The sequence below is a fragment of the Rosa chinensis genome, chromosome 5 (genome assembly GCF_002994745.2).
Source record: "Rosa chinensis cultivar Old Blush chromosome 5, RchiOBHm-V2, whole genome shotgun sequence".
In the NCBI taxonomy this organism is placed as follows: domain Eukaryota; kingdom Viridiplantae; phylum Streptophyta; class Magnoliopsida; order Rosales; family Rosaceae; genus Rosa; species Rosa chinensis.
The window spans coordinates 55,169,712-55,187,932 of NC_037092.1; the positions used below are offsets into that span (position 1 = coordinate 55,169,712).

At 38.8% G+C, this 18,221-nt stretch overlaps 1 long non-coding RNA gene across 2 annotated transcripts; it reads left to right on the forward strand.

Moving 5' to 3' along the window:
- Positions 1 to 16,980: 16,980 nt before the first annotated feature.
- Positions 16,981 to 18,221, forward strand: LOC112165861. 2 transcript variants are annotated; one of them, XR_005799145.1, is made up of 4 exons: positions 16,981 to 17,176; positions 17,291 to 17,379; positions 17,469 to 17,501; positions 17,585 to 18,221. It is a non-coding gene; the product is annotated as an uncharacterized LOC112165861 (long non-coding RNA). The 2 variants fall into 2 exon arrangements; XR_002923000.2 differs by having other exon boundaries at positions 16,993 to 17,379.

Sequence of the window (18,221 nt, forward strand, 5' to 3'; positions counted from 1 at the left end):
TCAGATTCCCGTAAATCGATAACCGAAACTCCACACTTTGGAAAAATCACAACTTAAACCCTAAACCCCAACAACTTTTTCAACTACAACATGGATCAATTTTAAGTCTAAAGGATGGAACTTATCTCGTAAGCAAAGGGTGGATTTCAAAACCCTAGAATTTCTATCCTTCGATTCGTGGTCCACACTTCAAACCAAGAACCGACCAAAACCCGAAAAACGGGGACGCTGTGTTCTTCTTCTCCTTGTTGCACCTTCCATGGTTCAAACCAAGCCACCAAAAGCCCTAGATTTGAAGAGGACGATAAGAGCTTTCCAACGGTACCTGCGGCATCAAAATTCGTCGCCGGATGGAGGAGATATCGCCAGAAGAAGATGGATAGGTCGGGGAGAGAAAGAGAGAGAAATTGACTGGTAAGTTTTCGAAAATGGAAACTTACCAGAGTAACTCCTCATTTTGTAGAAAAATTATCATGAACAGTAACTTTTAAAATTTTGACCATAACTCTGATTTGAGTGTACCACATGTCCATGAACTCGGCTTGACGTCCTCTACAACTTCGGTATCCCTAACGAAACAAAAGTCAATTTTTTGTGCCCCTAAAAGTACCGAAACGAAGTAAAAAATAACCATAGTTGTCATTTACCGTTTGAATGACTAGTAAACTGGTAAATCAAGATACGTGACGTAAGATCCAACAAGAGATTCGCAACAGGACTAAATATCCTCGTGGAATTTCCCGTAAGGGATATGCTGGATTGGAGGAAGAGTTGGTTAGTATACACTGTTTTCTAGCCTTTTAATTTGTAGTTTTTCCCATTACTGGTGCAAGCTCATTAAATGTTACACTCTGTAGGATGAAGATTGATGAGGAAGAAATGGATAGGGCCACATTATGGATTAGAGGATGACAAACCAAGGATGGTGGTTTCAAGGATGAGAACACAAAAGAGACTACTGAAAAAATAGCAAGTCCAAAAAACCAAACTGTCTAAAGCTGTTACAAGGTTTGCGATGGATGATATGGTTAATTATATTAGAACTTTTTTAATTAGGTAAACTTGAAGATGATAGGAGCATATTTATGATGTTTTAATAGTTAATCTTTATATTTTGCTTAATTATTTCCTTTACTTAATTATTTTTTAACTTAGTCTCTATTTTCTAGATACATTGGAGAATAACAAGGAAATGAGCTTAAAGGCACATGAGAAGCATGTACGACATTGAAAATGACAAAGGCAAGGCACAAGGATGCAGAAATGAAGAAATGAAGTATTCATGATCCAATTAGAAAAAGGAATCCTAATCAAAGTGGGAATCCTGAGTCAACTAGGAAACTAGCTCGGAGAAAAGATGAAAAAGGGTGAAAATTGCAGAGTCCTAGTTGGACTAGGAAATGTACTCCTGCCAGAAAAAGGAATCCTAATGACACAAGGAGTCCCAGTTGAATTAGGGAAGCAAAAGAAGGTTCTAGAAGGTTTAAGAACATTTCCTGTGAAGAGTCCTTGTTGGACTAGGAGTCCTGATAAGGCTAGGATACCTGAGAGCACTAGGAGACTAACTGGCTTCAAGATTACTCAAGAATATTCTAGAAAACTTGGGATATTGTTGCTATTTCTGGTGAGAATACGGGAACTAAGTATGAAGCGTGATGGAGAGAGAGATAGTGACACAAGCATGTATAGTAGTTCACCTTGCCCATGAGGCAAGGCTACGTCCACTTATAGATTCCACTAGAAGTGAGGCCAAGTAGCCTTTATAATGATACTAGTGTAGGGATCATGGATCTCAACCTTCTCTAAGAAGGGGAGGACCCCTTTTATAGCTAAAGGAGGTCTCATTCTGTTCTACATTTTTGATGTGAGACACAATGCATATATTGCTTCTCTTGAAACCTTTTGGAGAGCATGGAAGGGTGGCCTTCAGGCAGGATATAGTCCAACCTCCACCATGGCGAGGTAGCTCGGGTGTTGTTCTTCCAAATACACGCTATAGGCAGGGCTGGCCATGTCACCAGGATCACCTACGAGGTTGTTGCTTATGCTTGGCGGTATGTGATATTGTGATGCCCCGAAAATTCGCATTTATTTTTTGAGGATTTTCCGGAATCTAAATTGTGGTTATTGGACGGTTTCGTGGCTCGTGGATGGAGCGGAAGTGTTTCGGATGAATTTTTATTCGGAAAGTATGCTTTTAGGGGGGTTGCCAAAGGTTGAATTTTTATACGTTGGGATTCTCCAAAAACTTCATTCACGAAAGTTGTAGAGCGCGTCGATACGAGTTCGTGGACATATGGAACGCGAGAATCGGAGTTCGTATGAGAAAGTTATGGCCATTGGAATGAATTTCCATTTTGGTATAAATAGAAGTTTCCCGAAGGAGAAACTTACTATTTTCACTTATTTCCTTTTCCGGAAACCATCTCTTTTCTCTCGCTTCTCTCTCGGCTGCACCTTCAGAATCGAAGATATCCGGCTGACCCGACCCGGACCCGGTTGACCCGACCCGACTTTTCCGGAGAACTGCGGCGATCTCCGGAGACGAAATTTTCCAGATAGGATCGTCTCCTCCGTCTGGTCGTCCCTCTGGTGTCCTCTAGCTCCGATTCTCCTCCACGGCAGCGCTGCAAGGCGGTTCAGTTTGTGGATTTCGAACCTGGTCAGAAATCCTTGTTCCGACGTCGGCAAGGCTTCAAGTCTTCTTGGTTGAGCTCAGAGCAGCCTCGTCGATTGATCCTTGGTGGTTGTTTGGATCGATTCACGTGAAACCTTATTCAACTCAGTTTGGATTACTGTTCACGGCTTGTGAGGTAGTTTTCGACCCCTTATGCTTGTTTTCTGGCTTCGAGCTAGTTATGAGAGTTCACAAGCATGCTTAGATGAAGAACTTTGATGTTGGGAGTTTTGTGAAATATTGAGTTTTGGCCGGCGGCGAAGCGCCACCGCCTGTGGCGGCGTTCCGGCAGTGTTCCGGCCACTTAAGGAACTGTTGTTGGTATTATATATGTTCTACTCGTTGATACGACCGTTTCGATATATAATATGCAAGTTTTGGAGTTCGTTTGGAATTGTTATGATTTTTGCAGTTTCATACCGATCGATTTATTCTATCCGTGAGGATTTGAGCGTCCGATCGACTTGTGGTTTGGTCACATCGATCGTGGATGTATTCCAGAGACTTTGGGAGGTCTTGGATGTGGTTTCGCCTCATTTGGCGTCACCTTGGGAATTTTGGTTTGATTTAGGATTTCGAACGTTATTCCTTGTGATTCGTTGACTGAATCAGAGCTGTAATTCCTTAGGAGGTACGTGACGGGGTATTCTTGGACAGCTATTTTGGGTGGTTTGGCTGCCTTGTTCTGTATTGAAGACGCAGTAGGAGTTCGAGGTGAGTAATCTCACTAAGTTCATTCACGAACGAGAATACCCTTATTGTTTTAAGAGTTATTTATTAACTGCAAACTATAGTTGGTATTAGTAGGCATTCCTGAGCGGATGACTACATATAGATATATATTTACGTGAAATATATATGTTTTGGGTGGTTTGTGGTTTTATGAAAACAATATGCATGAAATGATGCTTTTTATTGTTTTGGGTTGTGACTTTTGGAAAACAAATGATTTGTGGAAATGATTGATTTCGATTTGTTTTGAAAAGCGTTGAGATTTGGGTATGAAAACAATAGGCATGAATTGATGCTTTTTATTGTTTTGTGTTATCGCTTTTCCGGAAAACAATGATTATGGAAATGTTGATTTCGTTTGTTTTCAAAAGCGTTGCGATTTGTGTAACATTTTGGGTCCAGTGCGACTCCTTTAATGTTTTGCTCCAAGGGACAGTGCGGCCCGAGGATCGAAGGTCTAAGACCTTGGGTAGAATATCAGGTGATCACGTCTTTGGCCGGACGAGTGATTACGTTTTCAGTTAGAGCTCTAATCTGTCTGCCATATAGGTAATTCATGGGGTAACGGGAATTGGTTATTGATAACTCATGACATTACGTATTTTTAGGGAATAAGGTGTGAGTTGCTTCCTTATTAATGGTTTTTAAGGGGACAAGGTGCAACTTGTTTTCCTTATTAACGATTTGATAGAAATCAAGGTGTGAGTTGCTTTCTATGGTACGCTTATGGTACAACTGATAGAATTCAAGGTGTGAGTTGTTTTCTATGTTTTATTGATAGAAATCAAGGTGTGAGTTGCTTTCTATGGTACGCTTATGGTACATTTGATAGAAACCAAGGAGTGAGTTGTTTTCTATGTTTCGATTTGAAAGGAAATTAAAGCTTGAGTTATTCTCCTTTATTTCGAGTTTTAAGGAATCAAAGTGTGAGTTGTTTTCCTCGTTTGGCGTGAGTTGTGCATGTGTGTTTTGAGTTACTCATACGGACTTGCAAAAGCTTACCGGGTTTGTTGTGTGACAACCCGGTACACTATTCAAACGGTGTAGGGGTTAATCCTGCAGGTTAGGATAATCGAGGTTGAATCGGAGATAGCACCCTTGTAGCTTTACGATAGGAAGCCATTTTTATGACGTTACCGTTGATAAGGACTTCCGTTGTATAATTAACTCTGAGTAGCATTTACGTTTTATCTTGTTGTTGACAATTTGATTACATGCATTTCTATGCGTATAATTGTATCTAAAACACTAGAAATAAGCTAATCCTTAAGTTAATTATTATGTAATTAATTTATTTTTATTTATTTTGTAGAAAATAAGCGGAATTCAGGAAATTATGAGAAAATGATGCAAAAATGGAGCAAATATGAATTTTCGACAAAATGATGAAATTATCGTAGCGGTCAAGTGTGGTCAACGCTAACAAAGAAAAGAAAAAGGAAACAAATAGTGACTAATTAATTAATCAATCTATGATTGTTTAGTTAATTAAATGATTAGCAATGAACCATTTGTTCATTATGCAGCACATGCATGTGCCCCTCTTTTCTTTTGAATTAACCATTTGGTTAATTTATTGCCATGATCAAAAGTGCAACACGTGTTCTAGATATCATCCATCTCTTTTTACTCTCATCACCACCAGCCACGTTCCATTATCTTTCCTCTTGACCACAAAACACCGAACCACCTCTCAATTTATATATGTTCATACTATATACCAACGGAACAATTCTTAGATTCACCCCTAAAGTGAACCTGCTTGTTCACCCCTCTCCAAACCTACCAATCAGAAATAGCCACATATATTTTGAGTAAAAAAATAAATAAAACTCTAATTTAACTCTTTATAAAGAAATAATAAAAAAATAAAAAAAGAGTTCTAACTCAATTAGGAACGACATTCCCAAATCCATACTGACTTTTGGCGAGGACGAAGAGCAGAGAGTCTTGAAACCTAGCGACGTCTCAGTCAATCCATGCTGATTGAGCTGCACCTATGGATACCATCTCTAACGAACATATTACGCTTGGACAGGAGGTAATATTTATATCAACATATGGTTTCGATCAATTCATATGGTTCAATGAAATCATGATTAAGCTTTGATATTTGTTTATATCAACAAATTGGTTTCGATTAAGTCATCTCTTTTTTTTTTTTTTTATTAGTCGATTGAATATGGTTTTGTTGATTATACATATACATCTATATGATTGAAACCATTCAGTACACAACGTAGTGGTAGAACAGTGCTATAGCTTAACTTTTTTACTAAACTTGTATTGTAATTTATATCATTGATCAGTTATGATTCTTGTGTTTCTTTTAAACGATATTTTGATTTCAATGCTGTATAGAGTTGGAATCCAATCTTAGCGCTAGTACCCAAGTATCAGTTTATGGCACAGTTCTAACATTGCAGAATGGCTTTTCTTTCACTCAAATGCTCCAGGTAAATTGCCTAATTCAGTTACTATTAGTTATTTTTACTGTATTTCAATCACTTAGATATTTTGAACTATATTTTGTTCATTGAATCATATTTGTTCTTCACAAAGAATGAGGGAGGCAAAGAGAAGCCGAGAAGTTGCAGATGTGCAGAAAATCACTGTTTTGTTTTATGTACCGGGTTTTATTTGTAATTCCAAGATATCCATGGATTTACGAAACCATCATAGTATTGTGTTAGTACCATTTATATTGTGTTAGTGCCATTGATATTGGGTCAGAATGGATCAAGTGATTCATTCATAAAGTACCTAAGGTTGGCAGAAGGTATTTATTCTTGCTGTCAGCATTAGTGGTTATCAAAATATAAGGATCGACCGCAAACCAATATTGGTGTATCCAAGTAGACATACTGAAATTTATTTCTAATGCTTCCAAAACTTTTAGTGTGCTTATAAACTCAATCACTAAACCACAACAAAATCTTAAAACTTAATAGAATTGTTGGTTTTGGTTACAAAAACTTCTCAGTGACTTCATAAAATATTTGTAAGCTTCTTATTCGACAATTCATATCTAAGATGATGAGCACTGCTAGATTTCTCATCATTTCCACATGTCTTGTTCTTGACATACTGGTCTCCTCTGCTAACTTTTCTGCCTCTTTCTCTGTTTCAATGACTTGATCAAAGCAAATGTATCTTCCAAATGCCGACTTGTTCATCGCCTCATACACACATGTGCTTCTACCAGTCTCATCACATTCATGGTTGCTAGCACGCCACTTTGATACATCTCTTGGGCTCTTACATAATAATACATTCACAAGAAAGTGATTTGAATTTGGTTCAAGTTTATGAAAACAAAAGGGTGTTGGTGAATAATGAAAAAATTGTAGTCTATTGTCATCCATCAATGAAAAAATGGCCGGTATAAGGGCTTGAAATAAAGATTACCTTTGAGATATGCAATTGTTGTTGTTAGGTTTGTAGAGCAAAATTCAGAGCCAATAATGAGACCTGGGCAGATTGTAGTCAGATTGTATTGAGCTTTTACCCAGTTTCTTTGGCTAATGTCCATGCAGCTTTCTTTGCTCTAAACTTTCCCAAAGCATACCACAGGTCCACAGCTGCCATATTTCAAACCCGAGTTAAAAATACTGGTAATATGCTAATGAACAAACAACTGTTGCTTCGTTTTTGGGAGAATTTTGACCTTTTTTATCTATGCAAAGTGACTCATTGCTCTAGCAGTCATGGTTAATAGAATCATGATCAAACTTCCTTCTTTACTAAGAGCATTCAAATTTCAAGTTTCCAACTACAACACCATAATTAAAAGATCGTTTAAAAGAAACACAAGAATCATAACTGATAAATCATATAGAGTACTGTATAAGCATAATCAAAGAGTTAAGCTATAGCACTATTCTGCCACTATGTTCTGTACTCAATGGTTTCAATCATATAGCTATATGTATAATCAACAAAACCATATTCAATTGACTAAAAATATCAAAAAAAAAAAAGAGATGAATTAATCGAAACCATATGCCGATATAAGCAAATATCAAAACTCAATCATGAATTCATCAAATCATATGAATTGATCGAAACCACATGCGCTGATCACATATATAAATACTACCTCTGATCCAAGTTCAATATATTCTTCGTTCTTGTCAGAGATGGTATCCGTAAGTGCTGCTCAATCAGTATGGATTGACTGAGACGTCGCTAGGTTTCAAGACTCTCTCTATTTTTCATCCTCGCCAAAATTCAGTATGGATTTGGGAACGGCGTTAACTAACGTCGTTCCTATTTGAGTTAGAACTCTTTTTTTATTTTTTTAAAAAGAGTTAAGTTAGAGTTTTAATTTTTTTACTCAAAATATATGTGGCTATTTTTGATTGGTAGGTTGGGAGAGGGGTGAACAAGCAGGTTCACTCAGGGGGTGAATCCAAGAATTGTTCATATCAACGGGCTTCTTCTCTCTCAACCTAGCAGGGCCACACACCCCAGACCCGAATTCTCTCCTCCTTCTCCAACAGTGCCGAACCCACCTCCTCTCTCCCTCTCTCTCCTCCATTTTTTTTAAATTAATCTCTTACCATTTTCTCTCACCCATCACCTCACACTCTCTCCTCTTCCCTTCTTCATTTGTTAATTCCAATCTTTTGGGATTGGACACTCAAGGCCTCAAGGGAATCATCATCAAGAGTACCACACCTTAATTTGGGTAGTTGGGTGAAGAAATTGCTTGATTCATACTAGCTCATAGCTAGAAGTGAACAAGCTAACTCTCCCCTCTCTTCCTTATTATCTATTTCATAATTTTTATATACTTTTGTTGATGGATTCTTGTATGGGATGTGAGTAGTTTAATTTTGGGAGTTAGGGTTGTGAAGCCCTAACTCATCTGCTTGTATAAATATTGATGCTTTAATTTTAATAAATGCAATTTTCATTGTGTATGCTTTAAATCCGAATGTATTGGTCCTTAGAAGCATGTTTCTAGGCTTTGTCACCCTTTGAAATTATGTTGTGGGCAATTGTGATGAATAGATTGATAAATTGACAACTTTGTTAATCTTGTTGCATCTAGGATTTAAGTGTGGTAACCATTAGCTAGCTTAATTGTAGCTAAGCTTGCTTGGGTCTCTATTATCTTGCACTCTAGGCCTCTAATTTTAGATATTGCTGCCTTAACCGGTGTAATGCCTAAGTTAGAGAGTTGATTGTGGCCCTAACCGGCATAATCGATACACCGAAGGGATAATTGGTTTAGTAGCCTTGACCAGTACTAAATACGGGACTTAACACATATAGGAAATGCATGCATTTGTGAAATTGACATCGATATTTGCAAGAGAGTTAGTGTGAATCACCCGACACTCCCATGTTCCCATTAATTTGAAATCCGAATTTTAATTTCTTGCTTGATAATTAGTTGTTTGCTTTTATTTTAGTTTGCATTTAATTTAGTTAATTCTCAATTCAAAACTCCCAAACAAAATTCTACATTCCATTGTGCATAACTCATTTGGGCTACAACTTAGTGGCTTTGATTAGGCTTAGTGTGAGCTAAACCGAGCATTGCCGAGGCTTGGTGCCTTGTGAATATTATTTTACTTTATTTTTCATTGTATGCTTTTAAGTTATTCTAGCGCCAATTACCTCGGTTAGGTCCAACACCTAATCCCCGAGGTACGATAATCAAGGTTTTAATACTTCCCTTACTTGACAACGATTCGTACGCTTGCGAAGAGTTTATGAACCAAGTCACAATTTAATTCGTAAGCTTATGTAATATATGACTCTGTGGAGCAGGTCAATATTGATATAGTAGGTTCAGGGCATCAACATGTACTTGGGTTAAAAGGGAAATAGTTTCTAGGTATTTTGTATTGATAGCTGAACGTTCACGCATATGTAATTATGAGATTATATATCGTTTTTCATGTGTGTAAAATCAGGGGCGTGACAGATATAGGCGGTATGTACAAGTCCCCCAAGTCTCCGAGTAAGATGTGCTTCTTGTTTGGGGAGTTTAAATATGATGCCGCCAAGTATGAGTGACGATCTTGTTGAACACCATACCCACACTAGTCCCCCAACTTCGTAAGCAAGAAGGGACTCTTTGGGTAGGCTGGTGCCACGGGGGCCTTATCATTGAGCTAGTACCTACAAATAAGATAAGAGTATGCAAAGAGCATATTGATTGCGCTAGGGAAATCTAAGTGACATTTGAGTCAAATGCATCGAGGTGCATGTTACACATTTTGTGTATGCACGTATTATGTAGTGGTTGACATACGAGGTATTAGTCAAAAATGAGTATAACAAAGTGCATATGATGCATAGATGTGTGATGAACACGATGACACATACATAATGATTTGTATTTGTTGTATGTATATGATGCACAAATGTGTTAGGTACAGAAGTGTTGTTACTCGCCGAGTCTCCCCAAGTCACAAAGTTAGTAAAATGGAAGTTTGGACTTGGGTTATGCTCGACGATGCTGGTGAGGCTGAGCATAAAGCTCCGATGTTGAAGTAACTATTTGCCATACTAGCGAAACTATGGCGTGACCATCATAGTCCCCCGAGTATGGGTTAAAGGAAGGAACTCTAAGTTACTTAACCTGAACGTATAAGCCATAACTTGATTGTTTGGCTCATGTGTAACGGGAGTGTAAGAATTCAGTTCACTCATGTCGAGCGGGTGATAGGTTGTGTAAGTTTTGTCCTATGGTCTTATTAATGGGATGTAAAAGGAATTTAATTGTTGCAATCAACAATAGGTGAAAAATTCAATATTTCCATTAATAGACCATAACACAAAACTCACATGTATCGTTGAGGCATAAGTGTACGTAATGTTTGCATATGCCCTAAAAGTATAAGCGCAAAGGTCAATGATAGTCCTGGTCGGGTACTACCTCCACTTGTGAAAAGTGGTATGTATAAGTCTTCCAAGTGTAAAGCACCTAGAAGGATGTGTGTACTAGGCAAGCATGCAAGGGCAAGCAAGTGCGTGATATGTGTCATTGTATTGGAGCATAGTAGGTCATGTGGTAAGGGAAACATGACATGTAGCTGGTAGGCCAGCAGCTATGTTAATTGTGACCATGGTTTAGATAATTATAATATGTATGTGTATCAATATATAGCATGCTTTGGGTTTGCAGGGCAAAGAGTAAAGATTTGAATTTTGAAAGCTTATCCTGTTCTCTGGTTTTGCTGAATGGTTGTTCTGCCATCAGCGTAAAACTCAAGTGCTTGGAAGAGTTGAAAGGTAGTTGTAGCTGGGTCTGGAGCTAGACCTGTAAATGGACCGAATCGACCTAAATCCAAATTCGTTTACTTTAAAAAAGATTCGATCCAAAGCCGCTCCGTTAACCGGCGGATCATTGATAGCTAGATCCAAACCTGTATCCGCTGGATTAACAGATACCCGATCTACTAATCCGACCTGTTTATAATTTCAAATATTTTAAAAATTTAAATAGTAATATTAAATTTATATCATTATACCTCATAAGATATTAATAAAATATTAAAACAACATGAAAAGTATCACCAAAAGTAGAATTACGTTATCAAAATTTTTAATGATTCTTGGAATCTTGGGTGGTGGATTGTCTCTTAGATTTCTGCAAAAAAATTGTATTAGAAAATCTTCATGTTACCCTGTACTTTGCTCCAAAAAACAGTTCAGTCCCTCACATTTTAAATTAAACAATTTAATCCTTATTCTCTCTAATTCTCACACAACAGGTCCTAGAGTGACCACTATACCCCTCACTTTTTTTTTTTTTTTATATATTTTTCTCTTTTTTTATTTCAATTTTTCCTGTCTCTCTCTCTCTCTCTCCCCCCAAATTCTTCTTGGACCTCGAGTTCATCCACATTAATGGCAACCCATTTTCTGGTCAGGGTTTAGGGTCGATCGGACTCCCACCTCTCTAATAGTAGAGCTCAAAAACAGTGTCATAAAAGCAATTCGACTACTCCAATCTTGGAGTCAAGGGCCTCGTCGACTCAGGTCTCTCCTCCATCCCCCAAATATTTATCCTGACAGGACCCGCCCCGACTTTCACCCTGAAATCCGAGGTGGCCCTGTGGGGCCCACGTTAGGGATAACTCTACCAAAAATTTGGCAGAGTCACCTCTAAAATGGACTACCCAAAAACCTGTAAAACACACTAAACACTTCAAGCAAATCAACCTTATACTCCTGGAGCCACCCTGCTCCCAATTACCAACAACTCCACTTTCACAAAACACAAATTCAAAAATACACAGGGATATAAAAGAAGAGTAAAGGATCAAGCGATCCTACACTGCGGAAGTAGTGACAACTATGCCTCAAATGTCATGTACGCCCGACCTCCACTAATTTGCCTGCAAACTGGGCATTAGAAACCGAAAGGCCCAGGGGAAAGTAGACAAAAAACGTTAGCGTGAGTGGACAAAAATAAACAATTTAAAGGAAAAAGGATTTCATACTTTCCCACATTTATTCTCTTTAACAACCGATGCACGCAACAATTAGAAAAAAATACATTTAGCTTTAAATCCAAGAATTCCAAAACGATAAATCGACCAGCCTCGCTAGTCACCACATTCGAAAACTATATCGTAAAACCGAAATCTCATTTCTCAAGAAAATACGACCATCCCCGCTGGCTACAGTGAAAATCGGACTAGCCCCGCTAGTCAAGCAACGATAATATATGGGGAAGAAGTTTCACCATACAAAAGAAGGGAGCCTTATTGGCTCGGGTCGGAGTGTCCCACACTCTAGAGCATCCCATGCTCTCCTCTACTCGCCTACGAACACATAGTAAGTAGGGAGGAGTACTAATAGGCTAGCCAGTAATATAATATATATATATAACGACCCTGGGTATGGTGGTTAAAAACCGATAAATCAATAAAGCTTCCCCATGTCCCACGTATAAAGAAAACACGGGTACGATTCCCAACCGTACTCGGAAATACTCAAAGAGTCGTATAAATTAACAGCGTGTCCCACACGCTAAAGAAATAAGTAGATTGTCAATGAGGCATTCCCAATGCCAAAAATCGAATAAATAAACAAGAATTTATTCCATCGAAATCCCATTTCGAAAATCTTTCAGAAATCTCAAATCGACGATTATAAAGATAATATAAACAGTATAAATCTCGAAAATCACATCGAAAATCAATTCGTCGAAAATCAACATCATTTATAATTTCGAATCCGAGCATAACAACTTAATAACCGAAACTCACAACCGGTATAAATCATAATTACTCGTGAGAATCATTACTTAAAAGCAAATCCATGAGATAATTCGCAATCAACTTTATATGCTCGGAAAAATAATATGTTGATAAAATAGAACATGCTTTAATAAATAAATGCATGCATCACTTATTTAAAAACAAACGTCCACTCACAGTACTATTGGGCAACCACGCAGACGAGTTCCTTCATCTAACCGTAGCTCGCGACATTGCCCTGTACACAATTATATTTCCATAAACGGCAATCCGATAAAATAATTACGAACTTAAACGAAATCCGAAAATCCCTATCTCCAATACTTCTCAAATTCAACCCAAATCTCTTCCACAATTCTAATTCCTCAATTTACATATTCCATAATGAAAACGAGGGAAATCCGACGGCCGGATTTCCCATAATTCCACCACAAAACTCCAAACTTCGAAAATTCACAAACAATTCCAAACTCCTCCAAAATTCACCAAACTTCATATATAAGCTCTATGATAATTATAGAATTTAACTAGCTAAAAATTAAAATTTATAAACTACCCTAGCCGCCGCTACCGCCGCCCACAGTGGCGGCGCCGCCGCCACCATCTCCGATGGCCACCAAAATTTGACAGTAGCACCTTCTCAACACACTGATTCAACTTCTCAACTACAACATTCCCAAATAACAATTAAAAACGGCCGAAATCGATCAATGAACAAAAACCCAGAAATCCTCAAGAACCCTAGAATTTCAATTCGTCAATGAACACAACAAATCGTGATACAAGGCCATAGGGGAAATGATCAGTGATGAAAACCGAACCTTCGACGCCGGAATGAGGACCGGAGGTGGCCGGAATCGCCGGAAATCGGCAAAAGCACCCAACTGCCACCGTAGCTTCCTCTGCTCCAAATCGAGGTTTTCCGGGCAAATCGTCGTGAAATACCTCCACAGACGTGACAAGGGGAAGAAACCGAGCTTGGGGGTGGCCGGATTGTGTCCTGGGTCGGCCGGAGGAGGAAGAAACGGGAGGGGGAAAGAAACCGGCCGAGAGGGGAGAAAGAGTCGGGGAGAGAGAAAGAGGGAACTTACCCGGTTGGGTAGGTTTCCAAATATAGAAATCTACCAACAGTAAATTTCCATATATATATACAACTTACCATGAACAGTAATTTTCACATTTTCGCTTATAACTTTTGCATACGAGCTCCGATTTTTACGTACCACATATGCACGCGCTCGGTTTAACGTCCTCTACAACTTCCATGAAGAACATTTTCTCAAATTTTGACCCGAACAAAAAGTCAACTTTTAGGGCCACTAAAAGTATCGAAACAGAATAAAAAGTGAAAGTAATTGTCGTTTACCGTCCAAATGACTAGTAAACAGGTGAATTTAGGTTCGGGACGTTACATATCCACCCACCCGTAACATCACACCAATTCGAGCCCACAACCCGACCTGACGTCCAACCAATCCCTACCATCAACCTCTCCGACCTCCACTCTGATCGCCGCTCCGCCATCGTTGACCCATTTAATTTTAACCAACACAGAGTGTTAGATTTGAACAATTCAAGATCCAAGCAGGTTCAGACAACTCCGGACACAACAAACGACGTCCCCGCCGCCTCCTTGCTCTTCACGACGTCATTTAGGACACTGGTGTGGAGAAACTCAACTAGATGGCTGGAGTGGGAGGCCCATTGGGCGGAGGAGATATTAAGGTCGAAGGAGAGATATAAAAAAAGGAAGTGAGGGGTATAATGGTCACTCTGGGACCTGTTGTGTGAGAATTAGAGAGAATAAGGATTAAATTGTTTAATTTAAAATGTGAGGGACTGAACTGTTTTTTGGAGCAAAGTACAGGGTAACATGAAGATTTTCTAATACAATTTTTTTGCAGAAATCTAAGAGACAATCCACCACCCAAGATTCCAAGAATCATTAAAAATTTTGATAACATAATTCTACTTTTGGTGATACTTTTTATGTTGTTTTAATATTTTATTAGTATCTTATGAGGTATAATGATATAAATTTAATATTACTATTTAAAATTTTAAAATATTTGAAATTATAAATAGGTCGGATTAGTAGATCGGGTTTGGATCTAGCTATCAATGATCCGCCGGTTAACGAAGCGGGTTTGGATCGAATCTTTTTTAAAGTAAACGAATTTGGATTTAGGTCGATTCGGTCCATTTACAGGTCTAGCTCCAGACCCAGCTACAACTACCTTTCAACTCCTCCAAGCACTTGAGTTTACGCTGATGGCAGAACAACCATTCAACAAAACCAGAGAACAGGATAAGCTTTCAAAATTCAACTCTTTACTCTTTGCCCTGTATTGATACACATACATATTATAATTATCTAAACCATGGTCACAATTAACATAGCTGCTGGCCTACCTGCTACATGTCATGTTTCCCTTATCATATGACCTACTAGGCTCCAATACAATGACACATATCACGCACTTGCTTGCCCTTGCATGCTTGCCTACTACACACATCCTTCTAGGTGCTTTACACTTGGGAGACTTATAAAAAAAAAGGAAGTGAGGGGTATAATGGTCACTCTGGAACCTGTTGTGTGAGAATTAGAGAGAATAAGGACTAAATTGTTTAATTTAAAAGGTGAGGGACTGAACTGTTTTTTGTAGCAAAGTATAGGGAGTAACAAGTATTTAATCCAAAATAATATTTTATTATTACAAAAAGGGACCTGATCATTAACGGATCGGATTGATCTTGTTGAGAGAAAATTGCACACAGTGAGCGTAAATGTCACCCAACATAATTTCACTCGTATTCATTTAGTGAATAGAGTTTTTATTATTTTGGGTTCGACCCATTCAAGACAGAATGTGTCTCTTAATTACGATCCCTTGTTATAGGGAAACACCCTTTGATTCCATTTATGAAGAAACCAATTGTGGATGTGTGTTTGTTTGTTTTTGCGGCTGCACCCAGATATTTGAATGGGTTGCCTACGTACCATTGGAGAGGGATCAAGCCACTCGTAGTTCAAGAGTTCCAATGAGTGGATGACTCATTGGAGGGCTTTGATTTTGGAATTAGAGTAGTGTTTGAGACGAATTTGGTTTAAGTGGACCAGGGATTCGATTTTGTGTTTAGGACGCGATTGCATCTAGATAAATTTGATCTAGATTGCCTACATACCCTTTGCGGGATCAAACCACATGTAGTTCCGGCATTTGAGATTTAAATGGGTAGATGACCCATTTATTTTGAATTTGTGTTTGGGAAAGTGTTTAAAGTCCTTGAATTTGGTTTGGACTTTATTTGTGTGATTTGGGAATGAATTTGATTTTTCTGGTGTTGGGAGAATTTGACTGGAGTCAGTGATTCATTTGGGACTGGCTGAATTTGACTGGTGGAGTCAGGGATTCTGTTTGGAGTTGCGGTTGCATCTAGTGGGTCGCTAGACTGCCTACATACCCTGTAAAGGGATCAAACCACTGTAGTTCATCATTTGGGATTTTCGGTTTTATACCAATTTTTACTCAACGGGTGTATATTTTGAACTCGTCGAGAAAACATATTTTGGTGAACACCCAATTTTAGTTGAGTGTCCACTGATTTAAATTGGGCACCCGAACGTGCCGAGCTTCGTCATGGGCCCTGGATTTTGTAATGGGCTTTGTGCCACCAAACTAACTGGGAGTAGAGCTTCTAAACTTGTAGCAGAGCCCAATATGACTTGCAATGCATGAATTGATTTCCACACCCATTAGTCCACTTCTACAGCCCGGTTGAGCCCAACTCATATCTTCAATTTCTTTCCCTGTTCGCAGTGTTAGAGCTCTTGATGTCGAACCCGGCATCGGTGAGGCATTTAACCATAATTCAATTCATGCTTTAATTAAATGAATCACCGACTCATGATTTGATGACAGCACCCTGTATTTTCAAAACCATGCTTTGAGATTTTACTTCCATGTGTACTGATCAAATTTCCATGGCTGCTAGTTAATCACTATTTTGTCTTCTTGCATCATTATTCCACTTTTTTAATGGTCAAAGTGAGAAGAATAAGGCAGAATTATGATTCCCCAAGGCCTCTCACGTTCAAAGCAATTTTGCAGCAACTTTGACAATGACAGCTTGGATATACGCATATATGTATATCTTAAATCTCGCCTTCTATTTGATCAGCTTTCCACCGCCAAAAATTTCTTCACATGGGACATTATTTGTCACCTTATGCATCAAAGCTCAAAGTTCTATTGCTTTTGTTTTTTTTTTTTTCAACACCACCGCTTATCTTCTTCTGTTGCTTCAAAAGCTTGTCTACCATGATTAATTATTATATGACTTATTGTACAGGTGACAACTCAAGCCACACATTAATCATCAAAGTAGATTATTAGTTTTGTTTTCTTTTGGTTGAGAAGAGTCTACGTAGTAGACATTGGTGTTGGACTACGAATCTGGAAGTGCCTTGTTACTTGTTCTTCTTTTTTTTAACTTTAAATAGGACAAAGCTGGAGCAGAGCATCCTCTGGGAGCCATGGTTTCAGATCGTCGTCTTCTCCTTCTTTTCCTTCCAGACCAATTTCTTTTTTTTTTTCTTTTCCTTGCCATCCTTTAGAATCCTCCGTTTGAGAGCCTTTTGTGAACGCCGTAGGTGCAAGCGCAGGCAAGGATTTTGGCAGCAAGTAGAGGCAGGAACTTTGACAGCAACAACCATTTCATCGCCGGGATTTGGTGGAGAAGGTGAGTCCCATGTTCTCAACAAGAAGTGGGAAAGCTTCTACCTCACAGCATGGTTTCAGTTTTCTGATTTGTTTCCTCCTCGCTTACAGGTTGCTTGAAGGACTTCCAAGAGAACATCAAGGGTAAGTTTTCCTCTCCAGCACCAACTCTGAAGATTTTTGCGGTTTGTCCTGCTTGGTCAATTCTTTGTGTGGCTTGTTTGCAGGTGGTGCAAGGCCATTTGTTGTGTTGCGGTGGAAAGGAAGGCAGGAGATAGAAGGCTTTTGGTGGTGACCGTTGTTGGTTTGCAGAACAGATGACATGACATTCCACCGATTGGTCATACACTCGTGGATACACATGTATCATATACGAGATTGCGACCGTTCGGGGATCTCCATAGCTCCAGTGACAAGAGATACTGCACAGAAAAAATGAAGTAGCATGGTAGATCAGAGAGGCCCCAACCTTTTCATCGTTGGCTTGTCGGCTCCTCCTTAAAACTGCTGAACACTTCTCTTCTCTGCAGCAGGGCTTCGTCTCTTTCTTGATGTATTTCCTGTGTTGTTGCTTCTCTCCAGCCTTTTCTGCTCCTCCCTTCGTTGCCTCTCTGCTGCCCCCCTTCACTTGTTGTAAAGAGCCTTTATATAGGCAACGTAGAAGAATAAAGATCATGCGGGTTAACCATAACTCTTTTTTTGAATTTGAAATGATCTTCAGATGACGATAACCATTCCCATATTCAAACTTGTAACTGTGGGAACTATCCACAACTTCCAGTATGGAATTTGAATTTTGAAAGCTTGATACAAAATGAGCTATCTGATTGCTACTTGAAAGAGAAGTCCACAAGTTCAAATGAA